At 55.1% G+C, this 13,260-nt stretch overlaps 1 protein-coding gene across 2 annotated transcripts in view; it reads left to right on the forward strand.

Annotated features, from left to right (window-relative positions):
* LOC144763675 (uncharacterized) overlaps positions 1–13,260 on the forward strand; it is a 130,096-nt gene that overhangs the window by 25,690 nt on the left and 91,146 nt on the right. The gene's annotated exons all lie outside the window — the stretch shown is intronic.

Raw genomic sequence — 13,260 nt, forward strand, 5'->3', positions numbered from 1 at the left:
TGGCGCGGTTATTACACTTTCGGGACAGAGACTTCATCCTCAATGCCGCCAGGCATAATGGCCCATTCAAAGTGGCGAACAGTCAGGTGAACATCTTCCCGGATTACACCTACGAAACTCAACGCAGGCGGTTCTCCTTCCTGGCGGTCAAGCGCGAGCTCAGGAGCGAGGGCATCCAGTACTCGCTACTCTATCCTGCTAGGCTCCGCATCATTGTCGATGACAAGACTCGATTCTTCGACACCCCGGAGGATGTCTGTGCCTGGCTCGAGCTTTACAGAGCGGGGAAAGATGGCTTCGGCTCCTCATCCCAACAGGCGGAGGGGCCGGAACAGAGACGGCGATCCAGGAGGATTAGGAATCGCCGTGGCCGCTCAGGGGGGCCCTCAACTGCGGAGACGTCGACGGAGCGGAGGGGAGTGCTGGAGGTGTTATCTGAGTTGTCTGGTGCACGGGACGATGCCATTGAAGAGGAAGCGGACCCGGGTGACGAGGGGGCGCAGTCGGACTCCGAGGTCTCGGTGACCGATAGCGCCCATACACCGGTGATCACACCGAAGTCGGCGGAAGACCTTCTGGATGGACAGGGGTAACGGGTTAAGCTACCTCATTTTGGGAGGGGGCCCGGCAGGGGGGAGGCGGTTGCCGTCACTTGATGCTGACAACGTGGGCGGGGAGGGTGGGATGCCCCTGTTTTTGCCCCGAGGGTCTTTGGTACTGTTTTGGGCTTGTTTTAGTCCTGGTAGCCTGAGCGTCGAGGGCCCACTGCCTCCGCCCGGCCCGCACCTGGCCCTTAAGGCCTTCCTACGGTGGCGACCGCAGGATTAGTAGGGGTTATTGGGTTGTTGGAGGGCAAGGTTTGGATGGGATCTGGATGGTGCTGTTTGGGTCCTGTTCTGGGGAGGGTGGGTGGGGGTTTGGTTCGTTCTTGGGTTGTTTGGCCTTGGTTGGGGAAAATGGCCGCCATCAGTGCTGGGAGGTATGATGTGCTTTTTTTGTGGGGACCCGGATGGGGAGACTGTGCGAGGACAATCTGGGACAATGGCTGATGTTGCTAATTTGAAATGTGTTACTTGGAACGTGCGGGGGCTTCATACTATGTCCAGGCGCCACAAAGTCCACGCTTATTTAGTGCGTAGGGGAGTGCAAATGGCGCTGCTGCAGGAAACTCATCTGAACAAGGCGGAAGGGGCGGCGCTACAGCGTAGATGGAGGGGGCAGGTCTTCTACACATCGTACTCCGCGTATGCCAGGGGGGCGCTAATTTGGGTTAGAGCTGGGGTCCCCTTCCAGGTCACGAACACAGTGATAGATCCAGAGGGGCGTTACGTGGCCATTTCGGGCACTTTAGGAGGGAGGGACTTGAACGTTTGCTGTATGTACGCTCCTAATATAGACCAGACTGCCTTCCTTTCCAGGTTATCGGGCTCGTTGGCCCACTTCTTTTCCGGGCCCCTTTTGCTTGGAGGAGATTTCAACTCAGTAGTGGACGTAGACACTGACCGCTCACATCCACCCCTTCCCGATTCTCCGGTTCGTCGCACGGCTAAGGGTCGTAAGGATTGGCAGACCCACTGGGGTCTGACGGATATCTGGAGGGCGCATCACCCCACTTCTAGGGACTATTCCTACTTCTCGAGCCTACATGAGTTGCATGTCAGACTGGATGGATTTCTTGGCTCGCCCGAACTGGTTTCAGCAGCGGTCCGATCTGAGTACCTGTCCAGGACCATTTCAGACCATAACCCCCTCCTGCTGGACCTTCGCTGGCTCCCCGGGGCGCCGGCGGTGCCCACCTGGAAGTTACGACCCGAGATTCTGGAGGACAGTGTTTTCAGGGCGGACCTGGGGGATAAGGTATCGGAATATTTTGAGTCCAACAACGGCACCGCGAGTACAAGAGCGTTAGAGTGGGACGCTTTTAAGGTAGTGGTGAGGGGTTACTGCATCTCTAAAAAGGTGGGCATGAGGCGAGTTATCCTAGCTGACTTAGACGCAGCGGACCGGAAACTCCGCGAGCTGGAAGTTCGCCGCCCCGGGTGCCCGGAATTACAGGTACACACGGCGGGGGCGAGGGAGAAGGTAGCGGCGGAGGTCGAGCGGCTTCGCTGTTTTGACTACAAGGCCTACACGGTCCGGTCCATCGCGGAGGGGGACAGATCGAGCGCGTTGTTGGCATGGCTGGCCAACCCTACGCGTCAGTCCTCATTGACGACAAGTATGCGTAAGGCAGACGGAACCGAGGTATACACCCAACCGGAGATTCTCAGCTGCTTCCGGCATTATTACGAAAGTTTATACCGCAGTCGCTCCGCCCGAGACCCTGACCGGCTCGATAATTATCTGCGCCCACTGGAGCTCCGAACAGTGGAGCGCGAAGTGGCGAAAGCCCTGGGGTCCGACATAGAATTGGGGGAGATCCGCGGTGCCATTAAACGGATGGCGAGAAATAAGACCCCGGGCCTGGACGGCCTGCCCGTGGAGTTTTATGCAGCTTATGCTGACCTCCTGGCCCCTAGGTTATTGGTGGTCTACAGAGAGGCGAAGAGGCTGGGGCGGCTCCCGAGCTCGATGTGTGAGGCGTTGGGGGTTCCTCTCCTCAAACCAGGAAGGGACTCGTCAGACCCGGGGTCTTACCGTCCCTTATCGATGCTGACGGTGGACTATAAGATACTGAGCAGTATCTTGGCCTCGAGGCTGCTGGGACACATGAGTTCCCTGGTACATGAGGACCAAGCAGGTTTTATCCCAAGGCGTAACACGACTATGAACATTCGCAGGTTGTTCCGTTTGTTAGGGGAACCGTTTGTGGATGCCCCGTCCCCGGTTGTCTTATCGGTGGACCTAGAGAAGGCTTTTGATAGCCTGGAGTGGGACTACCTTTGCACGGTGCTGCGGAGATTCGGCCTCGGAGAGGGCTTCATCAGATGGACCGCGGTTCTCTATGCCTCTGCATCGGCCAGGGTCCGGGCGGGACCACTGATTTCCTCGCAATATCCGGTAGAACGAGGCACGAGGCAGGGGTGTTCGTTGTCCCCACTCCTCTTTGCACTGGCGGTGGAACCTCTCGCGCTGCATCTTCGATCGGGAGCCCACTATATGGGCCTGTGGACGCCTTCGGGCCCGCACTACGTTTCGCTGTATGCAGACGATCTGTTGCTCTTCCTAGAGGACCCCCTCGACGCTTTACATGGAGCGGCGACGGCGCTCACGGAGTTTGGGGAGGTTTCGGGCCTCCGGGTGAATTGGTCCAAGACCTGTCTTTTCCCGGTTCGTAAGGGTGCCCCCGCCCCTACTCTGAGTAGGGAGATTAGATGGGAGCCCGACTGCTTTAAGTACCTGGGGGTATTCGTCTATCGCGACCCATCCGACCTCCTAGATGGGAACATTGCCCGCAGCACTCGAGCACTTCGAGGCTGCATGGACTTCTGGGCCACGCTGCCGCTCTCGGTGGCGGGACGGATCGCTCTGCTTAAAATGGTGGCGCTTCCCAGGCTCTTATATTATTTCCGGACACTACCGATCTGGGTCCCACCGGCCACGTTTCGATTATTACGATCTATGGTGGTCGGATTCCTCTGGGGCTCGGGCCGCCGTCGGGTGGCCCTCAAGACCCTGATGAGGCCGAAGGATGAGGGGGGGCTTGCGGTGCCGGACTTCGAAAAGTATTATCTGGCGGCGCAGCTCCAGACCTTCACACAGGCGATCGCCCGGGAATTTCGAGGCCCGGAGGACAGACGGGGGACGGGCATGGCCAGGCATGTTCTCTCCTTCATAGTGCTGCGGCAACGTTTGGCCCTGCGGGATTTGTCGTTGGAGGAGCGGACCGTCCGCCTATGTTGGAATCGGGCTCACGCCCGAGGCCATCTGAGAATACCATATGCGCCCGAAATACCTTTGGGGATGCTGACGGCCCTCCCCCATGGAGGCGATTGGTCGCGATTGGCGGCCTGGGAGGACGCTGGCTTACAGCTGGTTGGGGATCTGTATGAGGACGGGGCGCTCTTGCACTTCCAGGATCTTATCGACCGCTTCGAGATCCCCCGTGGTGACTTTCTGTTGCACTCGGCCATTGTTCGAGCGATCCAGGCGCACTGGAAGAGCGGGCAGGAGGAACCCACCTTATCTCCGGTGTGCCAATACGTGATGATGTCTGCGGGCACGGTGAGGGCGGTCACTTGCCTTTACGGCAGATTGATCGACGAGGGGTTGGCTCCCCTCACTACTTTGAGGAACCGCTGGGAGGAGGACATTGGCAGGGAGATCCCGGAGACGACCTGGTCCCAGTTGGTGCGGCGAGCCTGGAAGGGCACACGCCACGCCCGTTTTCAGCTGGTCCACTATTACGTTCTCCATAGAGCATATCTGACCCCAGTGAAAATTAAACGATATTTTGCCACGAACTCGGCGGATTGCCCTAGGTGCCCGGCTCAGGAGGCGGACCTCCTCCACATGTTATGGGCCTGCCCGGGATTATCATCCTACTGGGTGGAAGTGGGGAAGACCCTGGAGGAGGTGACGGGGAGATCCTTATCATTTGATGCGGCGGTGGGACTCCTACACTGGTTCCCTCATACCCCTAAGAATAAAATCTCCAGCAAATTTATCGACCTAGGGCTCCTTCTTGCTAAGCGAGAGGTGACCAGGAACTGGAAGGCACGAGTGGGTCCGACAGGAAGTCGATGGCACAGCGAGCTCTTGAAGTGGGCGGCGGGGGAGAGCACCCTGAGATACCAACTGGCTGGGAGGCAGCGTAATGAGAAGGCGCAGGAGGCAGCGTTGGAGTGGGAAATGTTAGTGCAGGCCCTCAGGGATTATTGCGCCCCCAGCGACTCTGAAGGTGAAGAAGCGACTCGCCCCGAGTCCCATTAAAATGTTTGCACGATTATTCCTGTTGCTTTCCCCGTGTGTCCCATAGTAGATCCTGTTGCGGTTGTTCTCAGGCGCTGATGGCGGGGTTGGGTGGGATTCACTTTGGTTAGTAGTATTTTGAGGGTGGGGGGTTTTTCTTTTGGGTTTATAGGCTTGTTTGGAAAAGCAGATGACGGACAGTGGATCATCCGGACCAGCTCTGACATCCTTCTGAGCCCCCATTGAATTTCGCCGCCCGACCCCAGGGTTGTGGGCCGGAAGGCTGTGTACGGAAGTTACGGTGCGGGGACAGAGGGTTGTATTTCGCTGATATTGCTTGTGTTATTATGCTGGTCGATTTTGTACTGATTTACTAATTCCTGCAATAAAAATATATTTAAAAAAAAAAAAAAAAACAGTAGATGGCGACCCGCCGTGGCCGCTGCGTCTTGAAAGGCTTGGAGTAGGAATTTAGCCTGTCCATCGTGTGGTGCATAGATGGAGCCTACCACAAAAGTCAGCCCTCCCAAAACAAATTGGTAAGTGAGTAGGCGTCCCTTAATTTCTGCTTCCTTCTGAAGGACCCTACCCCTAAAAGAGCGTGAGACGAGTATTGCCACCCCGGCTGACTTGGATGACTTAGAGGAAAATAATTGGATGGGAAAAGCTTGGGATTTTAATCTAAAATGGTCTTTGGGGATAAGGTGAGTTTCCTGCAACAGGCGTATGTCAGCCTTAGACTGCTCCAAATAATTGAGGATCAATCTACGCTTGATGGGATTATTAAGGCCCTTTACATTGAGCGTAAGGATTTTAAGTGGATCTTGCGGCATTAGAGGGACGTGTACATGAGCAAGCGCTATGTAGTGTGTGGTGGCGCGGATAAAGGAGTGTCACAGTGGGAGCAGATAACACCCTAGTTTGGGAAAAAAGAAGGGGGCAACTAAAAAAGGTGGACGAGGAAACCTAAAACCAATTCCCCAAATGGGGCACAGTCCCGCGTAGAGTTTCATATAGCACAAAGAAGAGGTAAACTGGGAGCAAGAACAAACTCTACGGAAAAAGTCCACCCTCCCAGAGGAGCCAGGAGGTTGTCGTAGTGGGGGATCGCAACGTGACCAGATGGAGGGATCACCTGCCCCCCCACCGTCCACTTCATGTCAGGGAACCTTATCAGACCATACGTAGCCGCTGCTGGTTCTGTGGTTGACTACCCCTTCCCGGCCAGGGCCTCTGAGGCCAGGGCCAAGGCTTCTTGTTGACCCTGCGCAATGTACGCTCCCTTCGGCCTCCGGGCCCGTCGTCACCGCTGCTGTCGTTGCTACCCAGAAGGCGTGATCTCGGGTCCCGAAGTGGTGCTTTGAACATCATCTTCTTCACTGGGAACTGTCAACCCCAAGAGTCGACAGGAGTCGATGAAAGAGTGCATCTGATGTAGCTTATCGTTGAAGCGAAGATCAAGCGAGATGGGTGCCCCCATGAGTACGGTATGCCCTGCTGGCGAAGGTGCTCTGTCACTGGGCGGAACTGACGCCGGCGCTGCAGGGTAATGAGGGCTAGGTCCTGGTAGAGTACTGGAGCATGCCCATTGTAATAAATGGGATTAAGAGTCCTAGCCTTCGATAAAATACTCTCCTTGGTTTTAAAGTCTTGGAGGCATACCAAGATGTCAGCCGGGGGAGCGTTAGTGCACGCGGGGGGCCCACTCGTTGCGCTCTATCGAGGACTATGTCTGTGCTTTCGGGGAGTCCCCGGATGTGTCGGAACAGGCTCGTCGTGAATGCAAAGAGGTGTTTGGTGTCGTCCGTAGCTTTAACTCCCCGGATTCGGATATTATGTCTCCGTGACCTATTTTCTAAGTCTTCAAGGTGCACTTGGGTACGCAACAGCAGATCAGCGGAGCACGGCCCGTGAATCTATCGGGCCACGCGGTCCAGACCTTCGGATCCAATGCCGGCCTCGGCAGGGCCGCCCCTTACGCCAGGCCGCCGCTTCAGCGTGATGTGCGCCCAACAGGCCGCACCTTCCACCAGCCGTCACTCGGGAACAAGGCTCCGCTGTCAGAATCAGAGCAAGGGGGGTCCGGGGAGTATCCCCGAGCGATGAACGGTCTTTCAGGCTCCCGCAGAGGCTAAATGAAGCTATAGTTCGTGGATGGCGGAAAGGAGCTCCGATCTATGCGTCCTTCCTCGCCGCCACCTTGGCCACGCCCCAAGGCACCTTCTCTAGATGGCGCGATCAGATCTTCCAACGCCCGTCTACAGCTTTTCAGTCGCCTGGGGCTCACTCTCAATCAGGACAAATTCATCCTCCAACCCTCTCAACGGATAACTTTTCTGGGTGCTATTCTCGATACAAACCAGTAGAAAGCTTTCCCGTCACAATAGCGACAGTCCAAACTTCTTCAATTGGCGAACCTCATAAGATCCAGGAAGCTCCTCTCAGTACGCCTGTTCAAACCCCTGCTCAGGATGATGTCATCCTGTATTCTGTTGGTTCCTTACTCCACATGCGTCCTCTTCAGGAATCGCTCTCCGCTCAGTGGGTTCAAGCCGAATGTTCCTTCGACGATGTCGTTCAAGTGACCCCTCAGATGGTCACTGCTCTACAGTGGTGGACTCATTCACGGAATCTTCCTCAAGGCCTGCCCTTCTTGCTACAAGCCTCTCCACAAATAATCACAACGCATGCGTCCCTGGAGGGTTGGGGAGCTTTCCTCCAAGAACTCTGGAACAGCGGAAAGTGGTCTCCTTCCAAACGGAAGCTCCAGATTAACCTCCTCGAGCTACGAGCTGTTTATCTGGCCCTCCTGGCATTCCTTCCCAGGATCGGAGGTTCTCTATTGCTTGTCCGGCAGACAATACTGCGACAATACACTACCTAAACAAGCAAGGGGGTACTCGTTCACTGCCACTCTCTCGCGAATCTCAAAAGATCTGGAATTGGTTACTTCTTCACAACATTTCCCTATGAGCGGAATATGTTCCACCAACAGACAACATGCTTGCTGATTCACTAAGCAGGCAACAAACAACATGTCATGAATGGGAGTTGAACCGACGGACTCTCGACGGCATATTCTCTCAATGCGGCAATCCTCTCTTGGATCTATTTGCCACCCAGCACAACGTTAAATGCCACAACTTCGCAAGTTGGCATCCCCAACGGGGATCTCTAGGCAATGCATTTTCGATAGCATGGTTCAACGTCTTTGCCTACACTTTTCCACTGATTCCCAGGGTCCTTAGGAAGTTGAAGGCAGAACCCTGCACGCTAATCCTGATAGCTCCAGTGTGGCCTTGCCAACATTGGTTCACGGAGCTCCATCTTCTCTCCCTGAAACCACAGATTCCTTTGAAACCACTTCTTTCTCTCCTCACGATGGACTGGGAACAAGTCCAACATCCGGATCCAGCATCTCTCAAATTATCGGCTTAACTCCTGAGTTCCGAGAGGTCCATGGCCTAGACATTCCTCCAGACTGCAGGGCAATTCTGGCTCGGGCCCGAGCCGACAGTACAAACAAAACATATTCCTTGAAATGGAAGAGATTTTGCATCTGGTGTAAGTCTGCAAATGTACACCCTCTCTCTTCTTCTCCAGAACAAATATTGCCTTACCTACTCCATCTGGCAACTTCAGGTCTTGCCTCTATTAAAGTTCACTTCGCAGCAATATCCCGTTTCAGGAGATCTTCTGCAGGCCCTTCTCTTTGGTCAAGTAGACTGATCAAACAATTTCTCAAGGGTCTGTTTAGGAGTTTCCTTCCTGTTAAGTCTCTACCTCCAACTTGGCAACTCAACATAGTACTGGCTCAGCTTATGAAACACCCTTTTGAGCCGATACACAGAGCCGATCTCAAATTTCTCTCTTGGAAGACGGCACTTCTTCTAGCCCTTACCTCTGCAAGGCAAGTAAGCGAGCTTCATGCATTCTCAATTCAAGACCCTTTTATTCAATTCAAAGATGATAGGGTTATACTTCGGACTAATCCCATGTTTGTCCCCAAAGTCCTGCCAGGAGCAGCATATCAGCCACATATACACCTATGTTGCACAGGAGCAGCAGCCGCAACCTTGGACTGACTATTGGCACCTCTGGACAGGCTACGCGCAGGAAATGATCGTTTTGTGTTCCCCAAACAAATTTCATGACCATTTAATTTCTTTACAATTGGTGACGAAACCCATTTTTTTCTATTGTGCGTAATTATCCCACAGTTACAGATGGACATGTTGTCCTACTTTGAAAATGGAAGTGTGAAAATTAAAACACCTATTGGCATTCGCAATAAGTCGTGTCTTTTGTACAGCTGAGTCTAACTGGTGTGTACGTACCTTTCAGAAAAAGTTTTTTTCAATCTGGTCCCTGCACCTTCTCCCCTCTGCTACTGCGCTTTCTAATCTTTGATGTAGACCACTGTGCCGGAAAATGAATGCATCATGGGTACTTCCTGGGTATTTGGCTACAATATCTGTTATAATGTTTTTTGCGTTACACACTACTTGGATATTGATGGAATGTGTGTTTTTTCTGTTAAGAAAAATGTATTCGATGCAGGATGGTGGACATATGGACACATGTGTCCCATCTGTGCACCCTATTCCCTGTGGGAATCTTGCTAACCTGTAGAAATCCATTTTTGCCTCGTCTAATTCCTCATTGTCACTGGGCATGTATATATGTTGATGCATGTGGTGTAGCATTGCGTCTAGGAAGTCATGGCAGAAACCTGAAATCGCACTCTGAGACAAACCACCAGCAACTGCAATGACATCCTGGGAACTACCAGTGGCCAAGAGGTGGAAGGAGCACAACACCTGCACATGTGTGGGAATAGCATTGCTGCGCATGGTTCTACTCTCAAGTTGTGGCTTCAAGGTGTCAATGAGCTTTATTATGACTTTACTATTTAGCCTGTACTGATCAGAAATCTTTTCTTCAGTCTTATCCAACAGTGTCAGCCTGACTCACGAAGACCCCGACCCGACCGACCCGCCTGACGTACTCCGCCGCCACCCTCATCGCACTCAACACCGGCCGACGGCCAGATTGCCACCAAGCCACCCCACGACGCTCCCACGGACCGTTCAGCTGCCAAGCCTGCAAGTTCACCTGCATCCGGACCTGCCTCACACCAGCTCCCGCCAAGTCGAACACCAGCAGCACCCACCTCAAGTGCATCCTGCTCAACACCCGCTCCGTCCACAGACACGCCATCGAACTCTGGAACCTCCTAGACGCCACAGCCCCTGACGTTGCCTTCCTCACGGAGACCTGGATGAACGCCTCTTCAGCCCCCGACATCGCCATCGCCATCCCAGAGGGCTACAAGATCGTCCGGAGGGACCGCAACGCCAACCAGATGGGAGGAGGCATCGCCATCATCCACAGGAACACCATCCATCTCACGACCAGCACCGACATCACCCTAACCAGCGCTGAACACCTGCATTTCCAGATCCACACCAACCCAAACACCACCCTCAGAGGCACCCTGATCTACCGACCTCCGGGACCACGCACACAATTCAGCGAGGACATCGCCGACTTCGTCAGCCCGCATGCCCTCCCCTCCGCTGACTACGTCCTCCTGGGGGACCTCAACTTCCATCTGGAGAACAACAACGACCGCAACACCAGCACCCTGCTCGACAACCTCGCCAATCTTGGACTCAAGCAGCTGGTGTCCTCCCCCACCCACCTCGCCGGACACACACTCGACGCCGTCTTCTCATCCAGCAAAGACGTCGCCTTCAGCCACGCCACAGAACTCCACTGGACGGACCACAGCTGCGTCCACTTCGCCTTCAAGAGAACGACGACCCACCACCACCAGCAACAGGCCGCCCGCAGAAGCTGGAACAAGATCACAGCAGACCAGCTCAACACCTCCCTGAGCCAGCACCCCCCGGCCAGCTCAGCGAACCCCAGCCAGGCCGCCGAGAACCTCACGAAGTGGATCAGCATCTGCGCGGACGAGCTCGCCCCGCTGAGGACCCCGCCCAGCAGACCCTGCTGCAAGAAGGCCCCATGGTTCACCGACGAACTCAAGAGCTCCAAGAAGAACTGCCGAGCCCTCGAGAAAGTCTGGAGAAGGGAACCTACACCGGACAACAGGACCACCCTCAAACTGGCCGCTCGAAAGCACCACCAGCTGATCCGCGCCGCCAAGAAAACTGCATTCAAAGACCGGCTGGACAACAACGCACACAACAGCAAGGAACTCTTCAACATCGTGAAAGAGCTTTCCAACCCCAGCGCAGGAAACAACGACATCACCCCATCGCAAGACCTCTGCGACTCCCTCGCTTCTTACTTCCACAACAAGATCGCGGACATACACAACAGCTTCAACAAACAACCAACGCACACCAGGACCGAACAACCACCCCCCACCACCACCCTCCACGCCTGGACCCCGATCAGCACCGAAGACACCATCCGCACGATGAACCCAATCCACTCCGGATCACCGACCGACCCCTGCCCCCACCACGTCTTCAACAAGGCCGACGCTGTCATCGCACCCCACCTGCGAGACATCATCAACACATCCTTCGACACCGCCACCTTCCCTGAGAGCTGGAAGCACGCCGAACTCAGCGCTCTACTCAAGAAACCAACAGCGGACCCCACCGACCTCAAGAACTACCGCCCCATCTCGCTCCTCCCGTTTCCAGCCAAAGTCATCGAGAAGACCGTCAACAAGCAGATGGCCGCCTTCCTCGAGACGAATGGATCCCTCGACCCCTCACAGTCCGGCTTCCGAGCCAATCACAGCACCGAGACCGCCCTCATCGCCGCCACCGATGACATCCGAGCCCTGATGGACAACGGAGAAACAGCGGCCCTCATCCTCCTAGACCTCTCCGCGGCATTCGACACTGTCTGCCACCGCACCCTAGTACAGCGCCTCAGCAACGTCGTAATCCGGGACAAGGCGCTGGAATGGATCATCTCCTTCCTCGACGGAAGAACACAGAGAGTCCGCCTACCACCGTACAAGTCAGAGGCCTCCGAAGTCATCTGTGGCGTCCCTCAAGGATCCTCTCTGAGCCCCACCCTCTTCAACGTCTACATGAGCCCCCTCGCGGCCATCGCACGCCAACACAACCTCAGCATAATCTCCTACGCCGACGACACCCAGCTGATCCTCTCCCTGACCAACGACCCCGCCACCGCCAGAGCCAGCCTACACGAAGGGATGAAAGAGGTAGCCGAGTGGATGACGACCAGCCGCCTGAAACTGAACTCGGACAAGACGGAGGTCCTCATCCTGGGCTCCTCACCCTCCGCCTGGGACGACTCCTGGTGGCCTCCCGCCCTGGGCACCGCACCCAAACCGACAGACCATGCACGCAACCTGGGCTTCATCCTGGACTCCTCCCTCTCCATGACAAGGCAAGTCAACAACGTCTCCTCGGCGTGCTTCAACATCCTACGCATGCTACGGAAGATCTTCTGGTGGATCCCCACCGAGACCAGGAAGACCGTCACCCAGGCCCTCGTCACTAGCCGACTGGACTACGGCAACGCCCTCTACGCCGGCACCACCGCCAAGCTCCAGAAGAGACTCCAGCGGATCCAGAACGCCTCAGCCAGACTCGTCCTCGACATCCCACGACACAGCCACATCTCCGGACATCTGAGAGACCTCCACTGGCTCCCCGTCAACAAAAGAATCACCTTCCGCCTCCTCACCCACGCACACAAAGCCCTACACGACCAAGGCCCGAGCTACCTCAACAGCCGGATCAACTTCTACGCTCCCAAACGCAACCTCCGGTCAGCCAACCACGCCCTCGCCGCCGTCCCCCGCATCCGAAGAGCAACTACAGGAGGAAGGTCCTTCTCCTACCTGGCCGCGAAGACCTGGAACTCCCTCCCGACCGACCTGCGCCTGACCCAAGACCACCTCTCCTTCAGGAAGAAGCTGAAGACCTGGCTGTTCGAGCAGTAGCGGCAACCCCTCCTCCCCCAAGCGCCTTGAGACCCTACGGGTATGTAGCGCGCTCTATAAGTGTCATTGACTGACTGACTGACTCAGAATATACTCTCCTGTGTTCTTCTCCTCTGCAATGCCGCCATTATCCGCCTCCTCCTTGCTAAAAAATACAGGGCAGCCATTGTGGAAACGTTTGTGTTGCATTCTCTGTGTTTTTTTATAGGTTGAACCTGATTACCACCTGTTTCTGCTTAGTGGTAAATTGCATGCGCAAAATGCCTTTTTTGCATGATCTTGCAATTTGCGACTATTATGTACATGCTATTTTGCGACTCGCTAATTAAGATACGCAGTTTGAGGGTCACAAATTGCATGAGCTAATATTGTGAGTCGGTATTTACTTGCAATTTGTTTGAGGCAATTGCGAATAGGGTTTTGTACTCCGTAAATGGCCATTTTTG

This window comes from Lissotriton helveticus, chromosome 6 (assembly GCF_964261635.1).
Source record: "Lissotriton helveticus chromosome 6, aLisHel1.1, whole genome shotgun sequence".
Classification (NCBI taxonomy): Eukaryota; Metazoa; Chordata; class Amphibia; order Caudata; family Salamandridae; genus Lissotriton; species Lissotriton helveticus.